The sequence below is a fragment of the Cnephaeus nilssonii genome, assembly GCF_951640355.1.
Source record: "Cnephaeus nilssonii genome assembly, chromosome: 7".
NCBI lineage: Eukaryota > Metazoa > Chordata > Mammalia > Chiroptera > Vespertilionidae > Cnephaeus > Cnephaeus nilssonii.
Window position 1 is genome coordinate 71,466,084 of NC_137078.1, and position 21,516 is coordinate 71,487,599.

Below are 21,516 nucleotides of genomic sequence, written 5' to 3' on the forward strand. Positions count from 1 at the left end.
CCCAGGCCAGGGTCCCTCACCTCTGCCCACGATAGGGCCCGTCCTCTCCCTCTCCCTGCACCAGCTGCATCCCCACAGGAGTCAGGACCTTAATCAGTGTGCTCCTTTGCCTTCTGTCCATGGACTCGTGTTTAAAATGCAGATTTCTGGCTCCACCCAGGACTCCTTGAGCCAGAATCACTGCAAATGAAGCCTGGGAAGACCCTTGGGCCCAGGGTCCCAAATGCACACAACACCTGGAGGAGCTGAGTGCCCTGCTCACCCACACCCCCCGTATCTCCCTGAACTTCACTGCTTCGCCAGCTTCCCCTCCCTCCCCGCTTTCTGCCCCCCTCGCCCTCCACACCCCTTACCTCCCAGTCTCCCCTCTAGCTTTTCACTGGCCACTCCCTGTAGTCTCTCAGCCAGCATCAAACCATACACTGGCTGAGCTCCGGACTTGCTAAAAAAGGGTCCTTCCTCTCTGCACAGCTCCACCTTACCAAGCTTACAGTTCCTCTAATGGCCCGTCCTTTCATGGTCAATCCCAAGCTCACTTCTCCCCCCACCCCAATCCAGGGTCACACCCACCAGCATTACCAGGTTCACCATCAAACCAGCCCCTCCCTGGGGGCTGGCCTCTCTGAAGACACAGAGATCATCTACATCATGACTTTTCCCAAGTCCCACATGGAAGGGGGGATGAGGGCATGTCCATACCCACAACCTGATCTGGGGACACTGTCTGGAAACCCCAGGTCTGCCTGCAGCCCACTGTTCCTATCTCTTCAATACCTTACTCCCTCCAACTGCCTCCTTTTTTCTTAACATAAGCTTTCTTTTCCTTCTCATCCAACCTCTCTTCCCCCGCCCCCAACTACAGAAAGAAATAATTGAAAAGTCATTTTTTAAAATCCCATAGAACAATAAATCCCTTTTTGAGCTAACCACACCTCCTAATGAGGGTGACACCCATTGCCAGATTAATCATCCCACAGCCCTGCTCTATGCCATACCCTTACTCAAAAGCCCTCCATGGCTCCCCACTGCCTAAAGGACAAAAGTATTCAACAACCATAAAACAGCAAATGGTCGCCAATGTACTCAGGAGGTGTGGGAACGAATGGAGTAATAATGTGAAGAATGTAACAATCACAACAGAAATATCATCTAACAGTTATTGAGCACTTACTATGTCCTTTACACATACTAACACTTCCACTACTTACATTACCTCACAAAGTTATAGTAACTCTCATCACAACCTGCCAAGTGGGTGCTATTGTTGTCCCTAGGGTTGTGGTGAGGTATAGGGCTGAGAAGTTAAAGAACTGCAGCTCCCCCCGCCCCGCCCCCACCTTTGGCTTTCCTTCTCCCTGCTGGGCTGGAACCACACACTGGCCAGCAGGGAGAAGGAAAGCCGAAGGTGGGGTGGCCTAGTTCTCTGACTTCCCCCCTGCAGGCCTGATTCTCTGGACCAGCATGACCACCCTCAGAAAACCCCACAGCTCTTCCTGGCCCCCTCTCCCTGCTCGCCTGTGCTCTGGCTGGAGATGATCAGTCTTCGCTGGCTGGACTGGCCCATTTGTCAGGAGCCCTGGGTTGGCTTCTGGGGGCCTATCCTCCTCAGGAAGCAAGCTCAAAAGCCAAGCTCTGTTCTCTGCCTCCAACCCCACCTCTTTCTCAGAGAAGACACGTGCACAGCACTTTATAGTGTGCAGACTACTGCATCTGGACTTCCCATCAACCCAGGGAGATAAGCAGAGTAGGGTCCAACTCCATTTCATAGAGATGGAAATAGCCGTGGTACTCGTTTTGTTACAGGCACTGTTTGATGATTTCATCTTCGCTAAACCCCTGGGAGACTATTATTATCCCCCTTTTACAGATGATAAAACTGAGGCACAGAGAAGGGAAGTGACTTGCATGACCCCATGTCAAGTCAGTGGCATTACTGACTTGAACCCAGGTCTCCCTGGGGGCAGTCAGTTTCTGGAGCCACCACCATGGCCAACTTACCTTCAATAGGCCAGAGTAGTCAGACCCATTTTCCCTGCTGCTGCTGACCATTCAAAATCTTCTGAACACCCAGATACGTGATGCAGGCATTTGGCCAACCACTCAGGATGGTTTTCAGCGGTCCCCAGGGCCACAGCCCAAAACCACTAAGTATGGTTCTAATATGTTCACCCCATTCAGGACCCCCAGCATCCACACCCAGAGCTGCCCCCACAACCCAGCCTTTCACCCCCGCCCACTGATCCAAATTTCCATTCCTTCAGCAGCATGAGCTCAATGGGGAGGAAAGTCATCTGATTATAAGCAGTCCTGGCCTCAAGGTCGCCAAGGGTGTGGGCGCCATAGGCAGGTGCTATCTGTGGCATCGTGCAGATGATGTAGGAAGACAGCAAACACAGTAAGCCTTGGACTTGAAGGCCAGGCTCTACCACCATCATGCCGGGCAGCTTCCTGAGCCTCAGTTTCCTCACTTATCACCACTATCTTACCTAACTCTCTGTGCAGCTCATTGTGACAATGGATGTGACATGCTTTGGATAAGAGACAATACGGTTCATTGCTGTTATGTACACATAAGGAACTGTTTGACATAGAAATTGGGACTCAAAAGAACTGTTGGCCCAGAAAGGAACTCACTATAGACTGATTCATTTGCCTCTCAGCATAACCATTATTGCTTGTCTCATTTTCGGTTCTTATAAGTGTATTTCTAGAATCACATGAGCTCACTCATCTAGGGGAAATGATGAACAACATAGACTGATGAACAAGAACAGCATCGATCAGACTGTCACACCTCAGAGGGAAGGTAGGGGAGGGTGGGGATAAGGGAGATAGATCAACCAAAGGACTTGTGTGCTTGCATATGAGTCTAACCAGTGATCACGGACAACAGGGACGTGGGGGCATGTGTGGGGAGGGGTTGGGATGGGAATGGGGGGGATGAGGACAAATATGTGATACCTTAATCAATAAAGTAATTTAAAAAAAGAGAGGGACAATACGGTTCAAACATTACTATCATTACTAATCAAATTGGAAAAGCTTTCCCTGAGCGTGCCAGGCCTGGTGGGAGGCACTAGGGACACAGAGGAATAACAACCCAGTCCTGTACCCCAAGATCTGCTGCCTGGTGGGAGAGACGAACAGTGAGCAGGTGATCACCACACAGATGGGAGTTCGGTGCTGTGCAGAGGGATGCTCAGGGGCCTTTGGGGTCAAGGCAGGTCTTCTAGGGTTGGCCTTGAAAAGTGTCTTAAGTGATCCACAGGAGTTAGCCAAATAAAGAAGGGTGTGAGGACACTCTAGGCAGAGACAAGAGTTTGGAGGGAAGCATGGGCATGGACGGCGTGTGGTACTTTCACAGTTAAGTGTAGCTGGGTGCTGGGGGAAGGGGTGATGAGGAGAGATGACATGCATGCACATGGCACACAGTAGGTGCACAGAGCATGGTTGTTCTCTTCCCACCCCCGCACACACCCCACAGACTCAGGTCCAAGCTTAGGACTCCACATTCCCCCTCTGCAAGCCGGCTGCCCATGGTCTGGACCCTCTCTGCCTTCTCTTCTCCCTGGGCTGGGCCCTACTATTCCAAGAGAGCCCCACTAACCTGATTTTCGGGGCTCCAAACGGGGGCCAGCCCATTAATTAAGATCATGCTGAGGGGAGACCCATGAGGCAGGAGTGCCACTCAGGAAGAAAGCCCAGGCTGGACAGATGCTGCCCCTGGATCTACCTCTTAATGGCTGTGTGGCCTTGGGCCACTCACTCCAGGGCTCAGAGCCTGGACTGGAGGTAAAAGAAGTTTACTGTAGACAAGGTACACAAGGCTCTCGGCACAGCCCTGCACACACCATTAAGTGTTGAACAATGGATGCTAAATTCTTATAATCATAGTAAATTGAGGCTAGCTCCAAAAATCCTGGTCACAGGGTCCCTCAATAAGCATGCAATGTTGTGCAGGCAACAGCACTGATGCAGAGGGCGGCCAAACTCATCAGGGCAGGGAGCGGGAGAGGGCAGCCTCGGTACAGGGCTGACAAAGAAAAGGTTGGCTCACTACCTCCCCTGATCAACGCAAGGGACCAGAGCCAGATGGCAAATGGTTCCTAATAAGTCAGGGAAGGTGAGTCAATGAACACAGGACAACCACTGTAGGCCCACATCTGTTTAACAAGCTCTCCACGTGGTCCACAGCAGCAGGGTCCACTGCTCTCTGCTGGACATCAGCCTGGATCCCAGCTAGGTGACCACCCGCCTGTAAAAGGGGGTGATAAGCCTCCAAGGTCCTGGTGAAAGATGTGTGCAAAAGACGAGCTGTAGGTGAAGTAAGGGGTGGAGTACAAGAGGCAGTGGAGGTCCCAGAAGAGTCCCTGCAGGGCTGGGGGAGCTGAGACCTTCCAGCCAGCAGAAGGTGGCCACAGGGCTCTGGGACCAGCGAATAAAGGCGATCTTCCCCAGTGAGCTCATTCCTCCTAAACCCCCAGAACTCTCCCAGCCCCTGCATAGGAAGCCTTTCCCAGTCCCCCAGGCGGATAAGGTGCCCACCCTGCCTGCTCCTCACCATCGCATTTCACTCATCTGCCTTCATTCCTCCCTCTGGGAGCTCCCTGAGGGCAGGGGCCTAAGTCACGAGACTCTCAGTGCCAACACATGGCAGACACGGAGCCGGCATCAGGGAGTAAGCTGCCCAGCACTGAGAGGGGTCAGGCTGAGCGGGGCCTCTCCCCTTCACCTGGTTGCACAGGCAGGGGCTGGGGCCGGCCCTTTGAGCAGGGTCTCAATAGGCAAGAGTTTGGAGCCTGGAGCCAGAGCAAAGGAAGGCAATGGAACCCATTAACTGGCATTTATCAAGCACCTACTGAATACCAGGCTACATGGTTTACTTGCGGTGTCTCATTTAGCCCTAGCCACTACCCCTAGAAATGAAAACTCCCCATCTGTAAACAGGAGATTAAGCAATGCAGCCAACTTCACCCATCTTAGAAGAGACTCGGGCTTGACCAGGTACAGGGTCCTTTCCTGGGGCGGGGGGTGGGGAGGGTGGACATAGTGGGAGCTGAACCCATTGTCAAGTCCAAGGATGTCTGAAATGCAAGTGTCCCCAGGGCCGCTCAGATCCCACCTTGTAACCCTGCTTTACAAGGTGGGACGATTCTGAGGGTTTTCCTCCCCTCGGGGAGCTGGCGAGCTCCAAGTGGCTAATGCTGTGCGCGGCAGAGCGTTGAGTTTAATAAAACTAGAAGCAGCTAATGGCTAACAATAAAAAATAATATTTTTCCTTCAAGCAATTAAGTTGTAATATAGAGCTCACTAATTCTTTCCTGTTCTTTCCCAAGGGATCTCAGATCAAGCACCAGGAGAAATAAATTATGTGTCGCTATTCCCCACTTGAAACCCAAGTTTTAAAGAATCCATGGGAGAAAAATTGCCTCCTTCATTAAGGCAGAAATCTCTGAGGATTTTTATAATGGCTTCATAATAAGTCACCTTTCTGCAAACACAGGACCCACGACCCACCCCCATCTTAAAGACTGATAAATTCACTCTATGCCCCTTCTCCAAAGAACAGCACCGCTAAACGCTGGCCGGGAACAAACAAAACTCCCCTGCTCCCCACCCCTCCTGGCCGGGCCTCAGGCCCTCCAACCTCATTTCTCTCCATTCCCTCCGGTACCCTTCCCTGCAGCCAAGCAGAACTCACTGCTGCTTCTCATGTGTGCCCTCTGCTTTCCCACATCTGGGCCTTTGCCCACGCTGATGGTGCTGCCTGGAGTCCCTTCCCACCCATGCTCCAAGGCCCACCTCCCCCACCAGCCTGGCCAGTTTCCCCAGCTGGAACGGGTCTTCCACTCGTACAACTCTCTGTCTCGGGAGTGACAGCCTTCTGACCTTGAGTGGTGGCCTCTTGGGAGAACCACCTTTGGCTGGAACAGAACACCTTCGGCATGGTATTGCCACGCAATTCTCCTTCGTGCGCCCCTCCACTGTGCCCAGCATGGTGCCCAGGGTTTTACAGGAGGTGGATCCAGGTTAATTAGGTCAACTAATAATTGAACTCAATAACTCCTGAGGCCTGCTTCCCTCGACACTGCGAAAGAGAGCTGGGAGGAAGCAGGGCATAAACCTTCTGGACACTAACCAGGTAATGGGGAAGACAGTCACACATCATACAAGCCAAGAATGACGCAATGGTGGGATGTGTAAGGAAACTGGAGGGAAAGACAATGCCTAAAACCTTACACTTGTTCCCCCTGTCTACTGGGCAGAGATCAGATTTCCTTAGCTTGACATGCAAGGCCCCTTGTGAGAAGGTCACCAGCCTTGTCACCCCGTTCTCCACTTTCACTTCCTACTCTACTCGCCTTACACATGCCATTGCTCCCCACCACTCTGCCTAAGGAACTCCTATTCATCCTTCAAAACACAGCCCAGTATTGCCTTTTTTATTGCCCCTCCTCTGGGCAGCCACTGTCTGTTCTCGAGAACTCCCTTGCCCAGGCTGTGAGCATTCCTGGGGTAGGCTCAGAGGACTGGGCCCACTCCCAGAAGAGGGCTGGGCCGTACAAAGGGCTGAGTGTCAGTGGAGCTGAAGTAGGAACAGTTCTGCTGGGAGGACCTACCCTCGTCCACACCTCTTGCACAGCCCAGCTAACATTGTTTAGCACTTACTCTGTGCCAGATCCTGTGTTCTAATTGCTTTTCCATGTTATTGCCTCACTTCGTCCTAGCAACAACCTATGAGGTAGGTGCTACTATTATTATTTCACATATGAGGGAATGGAGGCACAGAGAGGTTAAGAAACTTGCTGAGGTCACAGAGCCCATCAGAGGTGGAGCTGGGCTAAAACCCAGTGATTCTAACCACAATAGTCAATGCACCTCTCTGAAACACACAGGCCTATGGGATGGGGCCAGACCAGAGTTATTCTAGCAACCAAACCCCTTACTCTTTCCATTTGAAAACCTCCCTGTCTCCACGTCCATTTTCTGACGTCTGTCCTCCTCTGTCCCAGAGAGGCCTCTGTGCTACTCAGGCCAACATTCCAAGGACTCCCCACCCCACCGCCCCAGACCAGACAGCAAACAAACAGGACACGATTAAAGGACCGACCAGAAAATCCCATAAACTCTCCCGGAACATGCCCCTCCCTCCATTCCGGTACGGATGTGTGAGCTGGGGGAGATGTCTGGGCTGGGGAGGACAACCTCAGCCCACAGCTCTGAAGACAAATGCAAAAGGCAACAGTCCCTTGAGACACGCACCAGAGGGTGACTCGGAAGGAGTTCCAGACAGTGATTTTCCATTGGAGACTTCCGAGTCCTGATGTCACGGAGCAGGGACAGGAGCCAACTGGACTCGTGCTTCTAGGTCTCCTCATCTCCCCAAGGGCCGCTATTGGCCAGAGCCAGTGAGGTTTCTCTGTTACCCAAGGTTCTCCCTTACTTAGGGTCCGACATCACCAAAAGGCAAGGTCATGAGCTGCCTGCGGGCTGTCCTCCCCCTCCCACCTCTGAGCACACACGGCTGCCTGTGGGCACTGGCCCAGCTTCCTCTTCCCCTCCTCCTGGCTTCATTCAGTGATGAGACACTTGTGAGCCCAGAACACCAGCCCCTGGGGTCAAGCCCAGGGACCTCTGTGAGGCAGTTGCCACTTGGGTACAGGCAGACAGATGCTGCCGCCGGTAACTTCTTGAAAAGGCCACGTGGAAAGCTTCCCAGCCAGGAGTGCCCTCCGCACCTGCTGTCATCAGCTCGTCGCTGTTCACACACACTTCATCCACATTTCCCTGCAGGGCTTACCCATCACTCCCATTCCATAAACACCCAGTCTCTTCTACAGGCACGCCACTTCAGTTCACAAGCCCCTCGACCTAGATTATCTCATCTGACCCTTGGCACAGCCCATTGTGTGCGGCATCGCAATCTCATTCTACGGAGGAGGAAAACAGCTCAGAGAGTGAAGTGACTCGCCCAAGGTCCTACAACCACTAATGACCATCACAGTCATAAAAGGAGCCACCTACTAGTAATAGCAGGTGTGCTTACCCCATGCCAAGCACTTCACTGCAAGCTGTACATCCATTATTGTTTTTAATACCTTGTCTTAGTCAGCTTGGGCTGCCACGACAAACTGCCATAGACTGAGGGTCTTAAACAACAGACATTTATTTCTCACAGTTCTGGAGGCTGGAAAACTGAGATCAGGGTGACACCTGGTCAGTTTCTGGTGAGGGCTCTCTTCCTGGTTTGTAGATGGCTGCCTTCTCAATGTGTCCCCATATGACAGAGAGAGAGGGGGGGGAGGGAGGAGAGAGAGGCAGGAGAGAGAGAGAGAGAGAGAGAGAGAGAGAGAGAGAGAGAGAGAGGAAGAGAAAGATCTCTCTGGTGTCTCTTCTTATAGGGGCACTAATTTCATTATGAGGGACCCACACTCATGACCCCATCTAAACCTAATTATGTCCCAAGGGCCCCATCTCCAACCAAATACCAGCACACTGAGGATAGGGCTTCGACATATGAATGGGGCAGGAGGAGACAATTCAGTCCATAGCATGCCCATCACAACCTGTGTCTACTAAAGATGACACGAAGCACAGAGAGGTTGAGTGATCTGCAAAGGTCACTCAGCTAGAAGGAGAAGAGCTGGGGTTCAAATCCAGGCCCCCTGACTTATCGCCAGGACTCTGAGCTGGGCTGCCTCTGCCAGGTAATGGCAGAACCCAGCTACACATTCAGCCAGCCCTGGGCCCCACGACCCCAAACATTCTGGAACACCTACAGTGTGCAAGGCTCTCAGCTTGGAGGAACTAATGCATAATGGAGAAGTCAGATGCTTCTGTTCTGGATACCCATCCCAGACCCCTGCCTGCCCTCATTCCCCCTCACAACAGTCCTACACCACATTTTCAGGTAAGAAAACTGAAACCCAGGGGAAGGAGCGGGAATGGAAGAATGCAAGGCTCAGCAGCTGCAAAGCTCCAGGTTTCTCCCTGAGATGTCGCCTTTGAAGCGTTAATTCTTGGCCTCCAGACAGCCTGTCTCAGAGGAACAGGACAGAGAAGCTCATGTGCAAAGGCTTGGCTTTGCAGGGCTTTCATTTTCCTTAATTTTTTAAATTAACACATAATTCCTATACCATAAGAATCACCCTTTTAAAGTGTACTATTTAGTGGTTGTTAGTATATTCTCAGAGCTCTACACTCATTGCCACTACCTAATTACAGAACACTTTCTTTTCTTTTTTTACATTTTATTTATTGATTTGAGAGAGAGAGAAAGAGAGACATTGATTTGTTGGTCCAGTCATTCATTCATTCACTCATTGGTTGCTTCTTGTATGTGCCCTGACCAGAGATCAAACCCACAACCTTGGCACATCAGGATGACACTCGAACCAACTGAGCTACCTAGCCAGGGCATTACAGAGCATTTTCATCAGCCCCAAAATAAACACCATATCTACTAGCAATCATCCTCTTTTTCCCCCTCCCCCCAGCCCCTGGCAACCACTAACCTACTTCCTCTCTCTACAGAGTTGCCTATTCTGGGCATTTCATACAAATGGAATCGTGCAATAGGTGGCCTTCTGTATTGGGCTTCTTTCACTTAGCATAATATTTTTAAGGTTCATCCATGTTGTAACATATATCAGTATTTCATTACTTTTTATGACTGAATGATATTCCATTGTGTAGATAAACTATATTTTTGTTTATCCATTCATCAAGTGATGGACATTTTGGGTTGTGTCCACTTTGGGGCTATGATGAATAGTATTGCTATTAACATTTATGTACAAGTTTTGCATAGATGTATGTTTTCAATTCTCCTGGGTATCAACCTAGGAGTGGAATTGCTGGGTCATACGGTAACTTCATGATTAAGCTTTTGAGGAACTGCCAGACTGTTTCCATAGCAGCTGCACCATTTTACATCCCACCAATAGTATATGAGGATTCTAGTTTCTCCACATCCTCACTGACACTTGTTATTGTCTGTCTTTTTTATTGTTGCCATCCTAGGGGGTGTGCTGTGGCACCTCACTGTGGTTTTGGCAGGGTTTTGAACTCCTGACTGGGATAGTCTTCTTCTCCCATAGAGAAGAACTTTGGTACCTGCAATGAAGGACTGGAGAAGGAAGATGTGGTACATATACACAATGGAATACTACTCAGCCATAAGAAAGGATGAAATACTGGCATTTGCAACAACATGGATGCGCCTTGGGAACATTATGCGAAGTGAAATAAGTCAATCAGAGAAAAGCTAAGACCCATCTGATTTCACTCATACGTGGGATATAAAACTGAAATTCGTGAACATAAACAGCAGTGTGGTGATTGTGAGAGGAAAGGGGGTGGAGTGAGAAGGGGTCCTAATATATGGTATGGGAGAAGACTTCACTTTGGGTGGTAGACACACGGTACAATATACAGATCTTGTAACATAGAAACCCATACCTGAAACCTGTATGATCATGCTGACCAATGTCACCTCAATAAATTTAATTTTAAAAATAAAGAAAGAAAGAACACAGAAAAAAATGAAGAAGAGGAACTTTGGGATTTGAAGTCTATGAAGCTTACAGTCGGCTCTACCTCTGCCCCTTCTGTCCCACACCCTCCTCTCCTGTCAAAAGGAACACTTACTGAGAGCACTCGTCATGTGTCGGGCACTGTTCTAAGCCCTGTTATTATCCCCATTTTATGAGTGCAGAAACTGAGGCACAGAAAGAAGTGATTGCCCCAAGCTGGTAAGTGGGGGAATTAGGGTTCAAAGCATGGAGTCTGGTTCCAAATCCTGGCTCTTAACCATCAGAATCTGCTGCCTGAGTCAAAAAAGAGAATGCTGGGAACACACTTTGTTTGAAAACTAAAGACTGTACGACCATTAGCTACTATACTGCTGTCAGAAATCCCAGCTTCCTCCACGATCAGCCCGGTGCCCCACCCCTAGCACAATGCCCAGCAAACAGTAAGCATTTAATAAATGTTTATGGGAGGCAGGCAGGCGGGCTTCACACATTTCTCCCTCCCTGCATTTGCTCACGTAAGTGACTTCTACCTCAAATTCCTTTCCACGCTTTCCATCAGGGGCAGTTGGGCAGTACAGGGTCCAGATGGGGCTGGGGCTGGGGCTGAAGTCCAGTCCTGGCTCCAAGGTCAGTGCTCGTCCACAGCCAGGCGGCCCCTCCAGGAGGATGCCAAGGCTCTTTCCTGGCCTGTAAAATGGGGATAATAATAGTACCACTTCATAGGGTTAAGTGAGTTAATAGAAACGAAGAGCTGAGAGTGCCAGGGGTGGAATGAGTGTACAGTGAACATCAGCTCCCATGAAGGGGGCCTCCCCCTTGCATCTGTCCCCTTGCCCAAAAGTGGGGATGCACAGATCTGTGGCCTGGGGTAGCAGGGCTTCCTGGCTGGGGTAGGAACAGGGGAGAGAGATGGCTGACCCTGAGCCACCCAGCTGTGGGCCAGAGTCACACTCACCGCTCAGGCCCAGGGCACCCCTGCTGGCAATCCTAGGTAGCAAGGGTGCAAGGTGGGGCTGTTCTCCAGCTTAGGGGTGACTGCCACTAGGCAGTCTGCCCCAAAACTCAACCCAGCCCAATTAATGAGGAACAATTGTGCCAGCAAGGGACCGTCTGCCCTGGGAGTCAGCCACAGAAGATTCTCGCCACGTTCTCTGCATGGCCATAAAATCCTAAGCCAAGAGCCACCCCTGGCCAGTCTGCTAAACCCTCCCACAACCTCCGGACCCTGTCCTCAGAAGCCCGGCCTGTCCACAGGGCTGATGGGAGGAAGTGGCCTTGGAGACCACTACAGCTTGTCCCCTTGTGGGGGTGCTCCTGCTGCCTAAGGGTAGCGTGGCATCGGGGCTCTTGTCTTTTAACAGACTTCTGGCTTCCAAATCAGCTGGACCCAGACTCGAGCCCCTGCTCTGCCACTCACCAACGCCAGCAAGTGACTTGACCTGTAAGCCCCAGTCACATTCAAGGTAAGTGTAATCCCATCCCTTGCTGGCAGGGTCCTCATGGGAGCTGATGTTCACTGTGCATTACCCTAGGCCTGGCCCTGCTCCAGGCTCTTTCTAGGCATTTCTTTCCCTTTACTCCCACCACTGCCCTTGGAAGCAGGCACTGTCCTTATCCCCATGTTACAGAGGAGGGAACAAGACAGAGAGATATACAGGAGATACCTACACAGGGTACCTGGCCTGGCCCCGGCATCCAGAGCTGCTGAAAAGCATGAGTCTTCCATCCCCTGAGTAGATGGGCACGGGGCTGAGGGTCTCTGAGAGTAACAGGACAGCCTTTGTCCCAGGGTCCAAGCAGCAAACTGATCCCCACGCAGCTCTTAACACAAACCTCCCAACCCAAGGCTGTTGGAGCCTGGGGAGGGGCGCTGGACCCCGCCTGCCCGAGAATGGAAGGCTTTCCAGCTCCACACTGGTCACAGGAGGTGCTGGATGGGCCATTCACTGCCACAGACCCTCTGTGGTCTCACAATTCTATAACTACGGCCCGGGAGACGTAGAGCAGGGCAAAGCACTCCAGATCCCTCCACAACCCAAACCGCACACATTTAAGCCTCTTAGATTTTCCGATTTTAATCAAGCCTAGCCCCAAGCAACATTCTCCAATAAGGGGGGATTTGTTTAGCTTGTTCTGAGAATCAGTGTTACCTACTAAAGAAACAAACCCTCTCCCTCAGTCCCACTTGTGCTTTTAAGACTATATGTGGCCTTTAAAAAGCCTCGCTCCACTGGAAGAGACGTTTGCTCACAGCTGAGGCTGCAGAACACAGGGCCTTCTCCCAGGACCACGTTGCTCCTAAAAGCACCCCACCTGACAGCACTTTTAACTGGGTCCCACCTGTTCACTATCCTTTTTAATCCCTTGTAACTCATTTGTGGCAGGGATGAAGCAGGTATTATCAATCCTGACTTATTGATGGAGAAATCAGGGCACAGAGAGGGAAAGTAACTAACTTGCTCAAGAACACACAGAGTTAGTGGTAGGGCCATTCACTTGTTCATTCACAGAGTTTTTAATTCAGTGGACACCCCATCTTGTACCACTCATCCACACCACCCTAAGCCCAAGTGAGTAGAGAAACGGTAGCGAAAAGCAGGGAGGGGAAAGGAAGGGGAAAGAGAGGGAGGGGGACGGGGAGAGTTCACTGAAGACAGAGAGAGCTAGAGGAGCCTCCTGCTTCATGAGCCATTCTGACGCCAGGAATCTAGGGTTTTTCGGACAGTGGGGCATCAGGGCAGGGGCAGAGCAGGTCTGACCTGCAGTGGGACAGACTCCAGTTTAAATCCTGGCTCTGTGGGACCTAGTAGCCCCCAAATCTTGAGCAAGTCACCTCCCCTCCAGCACTGCCTCATAGTGAGAAAGCTGACAGCCACCCCAGAGGAGTGCTGAGGGTCAAGGAGGCGATGCGCTCTGTAACCTTCCACAGCAGCGTGCTCACTGCTACCATCACTGGATGTGCATGGCCTGCAGCCTCCCAGGTGCTTTCACATGCACCACCTCCAGGGAGGCAGAGAAGGGGTTCTCTTCCCCACTTTACAGATGAGTAAAGGGAGGCCAGGGGAGAGGACATAAGCAGGGGGACATGAACTCACACCCACTCCCAACAGGCACCTAAGGGGACACCAGGCAATGAATGAAGGAGGCCTTTTGGTTCTTAGGGCTTTCTTAGGCCCTGTGCTGCCTCCTGGGAAAATCTGGCAGATCCTAGCTCATATGGGTCCCAGTCCAGAACCTTCACATCTGCGACAGCTTCTGACTCCCATGGCACTACTTTATCACACGAGGACACCAAGGCCCAGAAGAAGAGCTACCTGCCCAAGGTACCAGCTGGCAAGTGGCAGAGCCGAGGGGTGAGGCCAAGCTGGCTGACTCCAAAGCCAGTTCCCCGTTACCTCACAGAATCTGCCTTCCCCCTGCCACCCGATGAAAATCAGATGTCCATCTCCAGGGAAATGGCCGCTGATGGTCAGTAAAGGCTCTTACACACAGAGGAAGCCAATGTGTCCAAAAGCAAGCTTTTCCATTCAGGGAGGTGGAGGGAGAGGCCTCTTTCCTGCTCTCCTTTGTCCGTCTCTGCTCCTCTAATGCTGCTAAGCTAGTTAGAGGTCCTAAAGAGAAATTTTAAACATAAAAAAATAATCCGATTTGTTCTCATTAGTTCTCAGGTCACCTGCCACCAGGTGTCCAGAAAAAGGAAAGAAAGGGGGTCTTCTGCTATGCTCAGTCCCATGGGTCAACAGCACACCCAGGCCCCTTCTGAGACAACGAGGTGGGGGGGAGGGGGAGGGCAAATGTAGGGAAGGAGAGGGAGGAGGATGGAGAGAAGGAGGGAGGGAGGATGGGGGAAGCCTTCCATCCCAAGCTGTTTCCACTTTTTATATTTTCCCAAATCCTTTAATTGACCTCCATGGAAAGACTCCCGATTAGGCTAATCCTGCCTACCGAGCTTTCCCATTAATGCTCCTAGGGAGTCTGAGGAAGGCCTAGGGAATACCCCACATCCTGGTGCAGGAGTCAGCAGGTCGCCCTCACTGGCCATCTGCTGGCCAGCACAGCCCCACCAGGGCAGACCGAGCAGCATCAGGAAAGGATTTGGAAGCTCAAGACCTAGGTTCTGGACGTAACCCACTACAGGCAAGTTACTCCGCCTCTCTGTGCCTCCGTTTCATAAGGACTAGAACGCTGGCTAATGTACTATGGAGCACGGGTAATAAAAGATGTTAGCATTGTCTCTATTTTACAGGTGAAGGAACCAAGACTTAGTGAGGTTAAGTCACTTGCCCAGAGTCACAGACAGTGAATGGCAGAGCCAGTCAGGACCTGAGAGTCTCCCTGCGGACTGAATCAACGTTCCTAACCCCATGCCACTCTGACTCCCCTTCAAGAAGGTAACAACCTCAGGTTGTTGAGAAGTTCAGCTAGACTCTTTAGAAAAACACTTAGGTGACAGAGCCTGGCACACAGTAGGTGCTCTAACAAGAAGCATTTTACCCTAACCGGTTTGGCTCAGTGGATAGAATGTCGGCCTGCGGACTGAAGGGTCCCAGGTTCGATTCCGATCAAAGGCATGTACCTTGGTTGCGGGCACATCCCCAGTAGGAGGTGTGCAGGAGGCAGCTGATTGATGTTTCTCTCTCATCAATGTTTCTAACTCTCTATCCCTCTCCCTTCCTCTCTGTAAAAAATCAATAAAATATATTTTTTAAATAAAATAATAAATAAAAAGGAGCATTTTTTCCCTTGTCTCTTCCCCAGGCATTTGAGAGTGAGAAGGGCTTTCTCTTCAATGTCCATCTTTTCAGACTTCTCTGCAGCCTCGGTCCAGTGACCAGTGGGGTCCCATGCAAGCAAAGGGATGGCCTGCCACCGTCCGCATTTCTGCAGCCAGCGTGGGGCAGCTCCACCATCAAGGCCCCACGAGGGGCTGCCTCCTTCTCTCTGAACCTGGCCTTTCAAAGGGCCTTTCATTTATCGGGCTTTAATGTCTCACATGATTTAATCGGAAACACGTGCCTTGTAAATATCGTCTGTCATGTTCCATTAGGTTCACAGGGAAAAGTACAAGTCAATAAACAAAGGTTGTAGCATAAATCTACCTTGAACACATAATACCTCAAATAAGAAAATCAAAACATGTGTGGCCTCTGACCTGGGGAGTTTCACGAGCAGGAACGCTGGGTATAGTCGGGAACATTTCTAAATGTTCGTAATTAATAGGGAGGCTGGAGCTGGTCCCGTTTGCATAGTGTGAGTGCACGCAGAGCCCTCAACAAAAGCGTCTGCCCCTGCAGCACCTGTTAAATCACAAAGCATGCCTAACTGGACCAAAAGCGGGCTCTCTCCACACTGAAAAAGACTCAGCGAGCCCAAGAAGCTTGTTTTTAAAAGAGGAGGAGGCATTTCCCCCCCCCCCCATCTTCCTCATATGGAGGATGCAGGAGAGGAGGGTATGATAAAAGCCCTCCCTCTTCCTTTAAGTCCCTTTCTTCCCTGGTACTTACTCTCCCAGGCTGTTTAGAAGGCCCTGAAACAGAGGCAGGGAAAGAGGATAAGGATGTCTGAGGAGTCAGACAGCCCTGGGTTCAAGACCCAGCTCGGCTCTTTAGGACTGAGTGGCTGCTGCCAGAGTCTTGTTTGACCCTCATTTAAAAGGAAAGCAGTTAATTACAGTATGTTCTGTTCCAATGTTCCTGCTACTAAAGATGTCAAAACCATTTATTGAGGTTTTTTCCTAAAAAAGAAATAAAAATGAGCATTTGTCATTTTAGGTGGACAAAGATAGGGCTCATGTTCCCTGATACATACCCTGCTCAGGATTGGTGCTTTCAGACACACCCTTCCACCCACCACCAGAGAAGCTTTCCCCGGAACTGTGAAAAGAAAGCAAAGGCTGAAGGCAGCTTGCCAGAGTGGGAACACTCAGTTTTCTCATCTGCAAAATGGGAATATCACCTCCTCCTTCACAGGGCTGTTACTCAAAATGGTATATTCAAGAATGCCACTATAAAACATGACATAAACATGCCTCCCCTTTTAAATTCATAGCATTTAGAGTCACAGTCCAGGAGACTTTACAGCTCATCTAATCCAACTCCTTCATTTTGTGGTTCAGGGACAAGGGCTCAGAGTGTGCAAGGGACCGGCTTCACCCAGCAAGTTGGGAGCAAGACCAACCCTGGACCCAGGCATTGGGATGGCACTCAGGGTCAGAAGACACTCTGCACACTTCAGCAGGCCACCTGGTACTGTGACCTCCTAGGCTAAATCCCGGCTTCCCTTCCCCAGGAAGTCCTCCTTGGCTGCCCCTCTGACCATCTGCAGTCCTTGTGTGTAAGTGCACTCCAGTTTGGAACACAGAGCCTGGGAGTGTAATCTCTGCTCAGACCTGTCTCACCTCCAACTAGACTGGAAGCTCCCTGAGGGAGCCTAGCACACAGAGACACGTTCTATAATCTCTACTTGTTTACCAGTTACTGTCTATCTCCCCACTAGAATGTAAACTCCATGAGGTCAAGGATATCTGTCTTGTTCACCACAGTATCTCAAGTGTCTAGAAAAGTGCCAGGTACACAGCAGGCAGTCAGTAACTGTTGGGTATACGAATTTGTTGAAATGAGAGTAGGATCCCTATCTTATGCTTCTGTGTATTACAGAATATCAGAGATTTAAAACCAAGTCCCAGTAACTCAACTACCCCAGGTCATGTATCAGGCTAGTATTCCAGAATCTAATACATGCCTCATACATATTGTGATCTTAAAATATACATCATTTGTTGATGGTGTGGGTAGTTGGGTAGCCAAATAGGTAGTAGGGTAGTTGGGTGATTCCTGGCAGTTAGATGGCTTCGTGGTTGGTTATATAGGTGGGTGAGTGGGTGGGTAGTTGAGTGAGTGTATAGACGGTTAAGTGGATGGATAAATGGGTGCAATGGGTAGATGGACAAGTAAATAGAAGGGAAAGACTTATTCAGATTTACTCTCTGATCTGATTCATCTTTAAAGGAGAGTCAGTGTTTATGGCCTTCCTTGACGTCAAAGACAGAAAGCCACACCCACCTCCAATGAACCCTCACCCACAGGCAGCTCTGACTCATCTCACTGTCATCTAGCAAGAGCAGGCGATATGATGGGGCCTGGTGAATGTTGGCTGATGGGTGGCAGGGTGGATGGATGAAAATATCAGTGGGTGTTCATCAAATGGGCATGAAGATGGGGCTGGGACTGGATGGGCTAAAGAACGGTGGACATCTGTATGGGTGAAAGCCTTGTTGTTGGGGGTGGGGGATGCTATGTGGCCAGATGTGGAGGCACACAAGAATACCCCAGAGATACAGAGGATGGGCAGGAAGTCCTTGGACAGAAGAACAGGAAAGTTGGGTGGGGAAGCACAAGGCACAAGAGATCTTTATCTATGTCATAATTTTCCCAAGGATGGCACATCCCTTCATCCAAGCCTAAAGGAATGGGGAGACACTGACAGTCCATGAGCTCCAAATCCCACGGGGTCTGCCCAGTCCGCTCAGATGGGGGCTCCTTCTTCGTGAAGATCCAGGGTCCTGGGAGCTGCCCTATGCTCAGCCAGACTCCCAAATGCCATCCCTCTCCATCTCCAGGGCCTGAGGGCATCTCCCCCACTAGAATGTGCATGAAATAAACAGCCCTCAGCCTTTACATCTCACATGTAGGAGTTACGTGCGGCTGCAGAGCTGGCACTGACACTGCGAGAGGAGCTGTGCCCTACGGCAGCCCCGATCTTGCAACCCTCCGTCCTCAGGCACGATGCTTCATCTAATCTTCACAGCAAGCCTGAGAGGCAGGCGGTCCTGGTCAGATGAAGAAACCGAGGCTCAAAGAGGTGAGGGCTCATGCCCAAGGTCACAGAGTGAGAGGACCGGTCTGGCTGACTCTGAGTCACTGCTCTGTTACTGGTCCCTTCCTTCAAGGCGCAGCATCATTCCTCACGGGGATGAGGCCACCTACTTCACAGGGAGGGTGAGGTGTTCTAAACAAGCTCTCCTCTACCAGCAAGTGCCTATACCCAGCCGCCTGCGGGCCCCTGGGATGAACCCCCTGAACTCATCCTGCAGGATCCCCATCCCGGGTGGCTGTGGAGCTCCAACACGGTGCCGGTCACGCTCGTGCAAATGCGGTGCCTCCCCGCAGACCCCCAGCACATGTGGGAAGCCAGTGCCAAGCACCCTCCCACGCATGTGAATGTTCCTAAACAGAGTAATTAGAGTGGTGTTTAGGTAACTTTGACACAGGCTCCCTAATCAGAATCACATGTGGGATGGAGTCAGCCATGGTGGCTGAGCTGGAGGGGGCTGGTCAGTCTCCTCCCCTAACACAACTGCCACCCCTTCTGCCTTCTTTAAGCCACGTTTCTCTGACTACATACCCCCTACCTCCCACCTCAGGACTGAAACTAACCGCACCCTATTATAGACCAGCAGGAAAATTCTTATGGGACCAAGGCCAAGCCACCCACCAGCAGCTCTGCCATCACAGCATGACCTATAACAGCCAGACTCAGAATAGACCAAGACCCTCTACTAGCACTGCCGTGGAAACCCACAGGCGAGAAGACTAAGAAGAAGGAACCTGCTCACCCAAAACCATTCAAAGAGTTTAGTGATCATGGCACCGGAGTAATCTTCCAAAAACCTGGTCGGACCAGGGCCTTCCCCTGCTCAGAAGCCTCCCATGGCTTCCCGTCATCTGGAGGATAAAGCTGGCGTTTCCCTGCCTGTCCCCAGGTGGGCAGAGCACAGCGGCCCTGGAATCAGCCAAACGTACGTTCTGAGCCCAGCTCTGTTCTCGAGTCACTTGTCCTTAGGCAATTGACTTTACCTCTCAGCCTTAGTTTCCTGTCTGGTAAATGCACATCACAATAGGGAAACTACCTACTTCATCAGCCCAAGGGGAAGCGATTGGTTCCATGCATGGCCCACAGTGTGACCTTAATAAGTAGCTGTCATTCTTATCATGAGCAAACACATTGCCAGAAGAGCACCACCTGTGGAGTCAGAGAGCCAGGTTTCTCAGTCCCATCCCTCCCTTTATTCACTGTGGGACCTTATGCACGTCACTTAGGGTCTCTGGGCTTCAGTTTCCCCATTCAGCTCATGAGAAGACAAGGCCTGATGATCCCAAAAGGTCTTTGCTGACAAAGTGGCTCGTGGGTCTGTGGGTCTGGCAGGCCCTGGGAAGTAGCAGGCAGGGCCCCAGGTCCGATCTCGTCCTTAGCGGATCATTCTTGGTCCAGCACAGTTTGAGTTCGATCTTTCTTTCTGGCCTCATTCCAGCCACTATCAGCCACATCACTGCTCCTGCAACACCAAATTCCTCCCCACGGCCCAATCGGTCTTTGCCTAGACCAGTGCCTCTCCAGCTGTGGTGTGCACAAGCAGCGCCTGGGAATCTTGTTAAAAAGCAGATTCTGATACAGTAGAACTCAGTGGGGCTGAGAATCTGTATGTCTGACACACCCCCAGGAGATGCTTACGCTGCTGGTCTGCAAACCACACTTTGAATACCGAGGGCCTAGAATGCCTTCTTCCTGTTCACCTGGTAAAGGGCCTCCCCATCCTTCAAAGCCTCTTCTGAGAAGCGGCACCGGCAGCAGGTCTCCGGTGTGTGTAACTGGCCATCTCCAGCCCAGCGCTGCTCACAACAAGCAGTTTCCGAGTCCCTGTTCCTACCAAGAGCCCCTGAGGGCGTGGCGGTGTCCCAGTGCCCAGCACAGAACTTGTGCAGAGGGAGAGTGAGTGAGCATCCCTTAGCGGTGAGCTCAGATCTGTCCCCAGGGGCCGGCAGCCAGGATGGCCCACAGAAGCCGGCCTTTCCCCCGCCCCCAGGACTGGGCCACATGAGGCTTCACCTGGTTCTATCAGGGCTCTGCTTCTAGGCAGTTCAGGTGCAGGGAAGAGCCACCAGGACCATGGGCTGCCACATAAGTGGCACTTGTCAGAAACAGCAGGTGGTGGGGCCTAAATGTCAATACGGACCCAAAGGGCAGAAACAGAGAAGGAAGGAAAAAAAACACAGAGAGAAAAAATGAGGCAGAGAGAAGTGTCGATAGAAAGACATGGAAAGCTCCAGGGGGGATAAAAGAGAAAGTGAGCAACAGAGAGAGTCTGAAGAGAGACACCAAAGGAGAGAAACATGGCAACAGACAGAAGTGACAGGTATAGAGAGAGCACAAGCCAGAGCACGAGGCAGAGAGAGACACAGGGCAGGAAAGGACTGAAAAAAACACACAACTAACAAAGAGAGCACAAGCCAGAGGACGAGGGAGGAGGAAGGAAGAGAAGTGGGGAGAAGGAAAGGGGAGAAGGGACGGCCCCCAAGACAGCAGCTAACTCATCCTGAGAGGCAATCATCACAGGGTGGATGACCATTTCGCCACAAAATGTCACCCTGGTCCCCTGAGGCCCATGGCCTCCTCTTGCCGTGCCTGTCACCTCCATCCCTGGTTTGGGGGGATGTGGCTGGGCAAGGCAAGTCCTAAGCCCTTTTCTCCACTTCCCTCTACCTTCCCCAGCCCTCCCCCTCACCCATAAAGTTACTAAATGAAGACATATAAGAGCCCTGGCCAGTGTGACTCAGTTGGTTGGGCATCATCCCCGTATACCAAAAGGTGGGGGGTTCAATTCCCAGTCAGGGCACATACCCACATCGATGTTTCTCTCTCCCCAACCCCTTGCTTCCTCTCTCTCATAAGTCAATTTTAAAAATTATTAAATAAAAAGCGATATGAAAGAAACCAGAAACATCAATTTGGATGGCGGTGGGGGGGTGCGGGGGGGAGAAACAGGGACGGTGTCTAAAGACAAAGTCCAAAACATGCAGGCAACAGAGTTGAGCCTAAGCACAGGCATCACACGCGCCAGATGGATTACCAGCAAATCATCCATCTCCTCCAAGTCTCAGTTCCTTCAGGTGCAAAAATCACCTGGAGCCTCATGAGGGTGTTC

At 51.2% G+C, this 21,516-nt stretch overlaps 1 protein-coding gene across 3 annotated transcripts in view; it reads right to left on the bottom strand.

Moving 5' to 3' along the window:
* Window positions 1-21,516, bottom strand: part of GLIS1 (GLIS family zinc finger 1) — a 218,912-nt gene that overhangs the window by 171,665 nt on the left and 25,731 nt on the right. Inside the window, exon 1 of one of the 3 annotated variants that reach the window (XM_079778052.1) lies at window positions 11,066-11,178. The exons of the other annotated variants lie outside the window; for them this stretch is intronic. The gene's annotated coding sequence lies outside the window, so the exon portion shown is untranslated. Of the gene's footprint in view, window positions 1-11,065; window positions 11,179-21,516 lie in introns of those variants that run through there. 3 annotated transcript variants of the gene reach the window in all.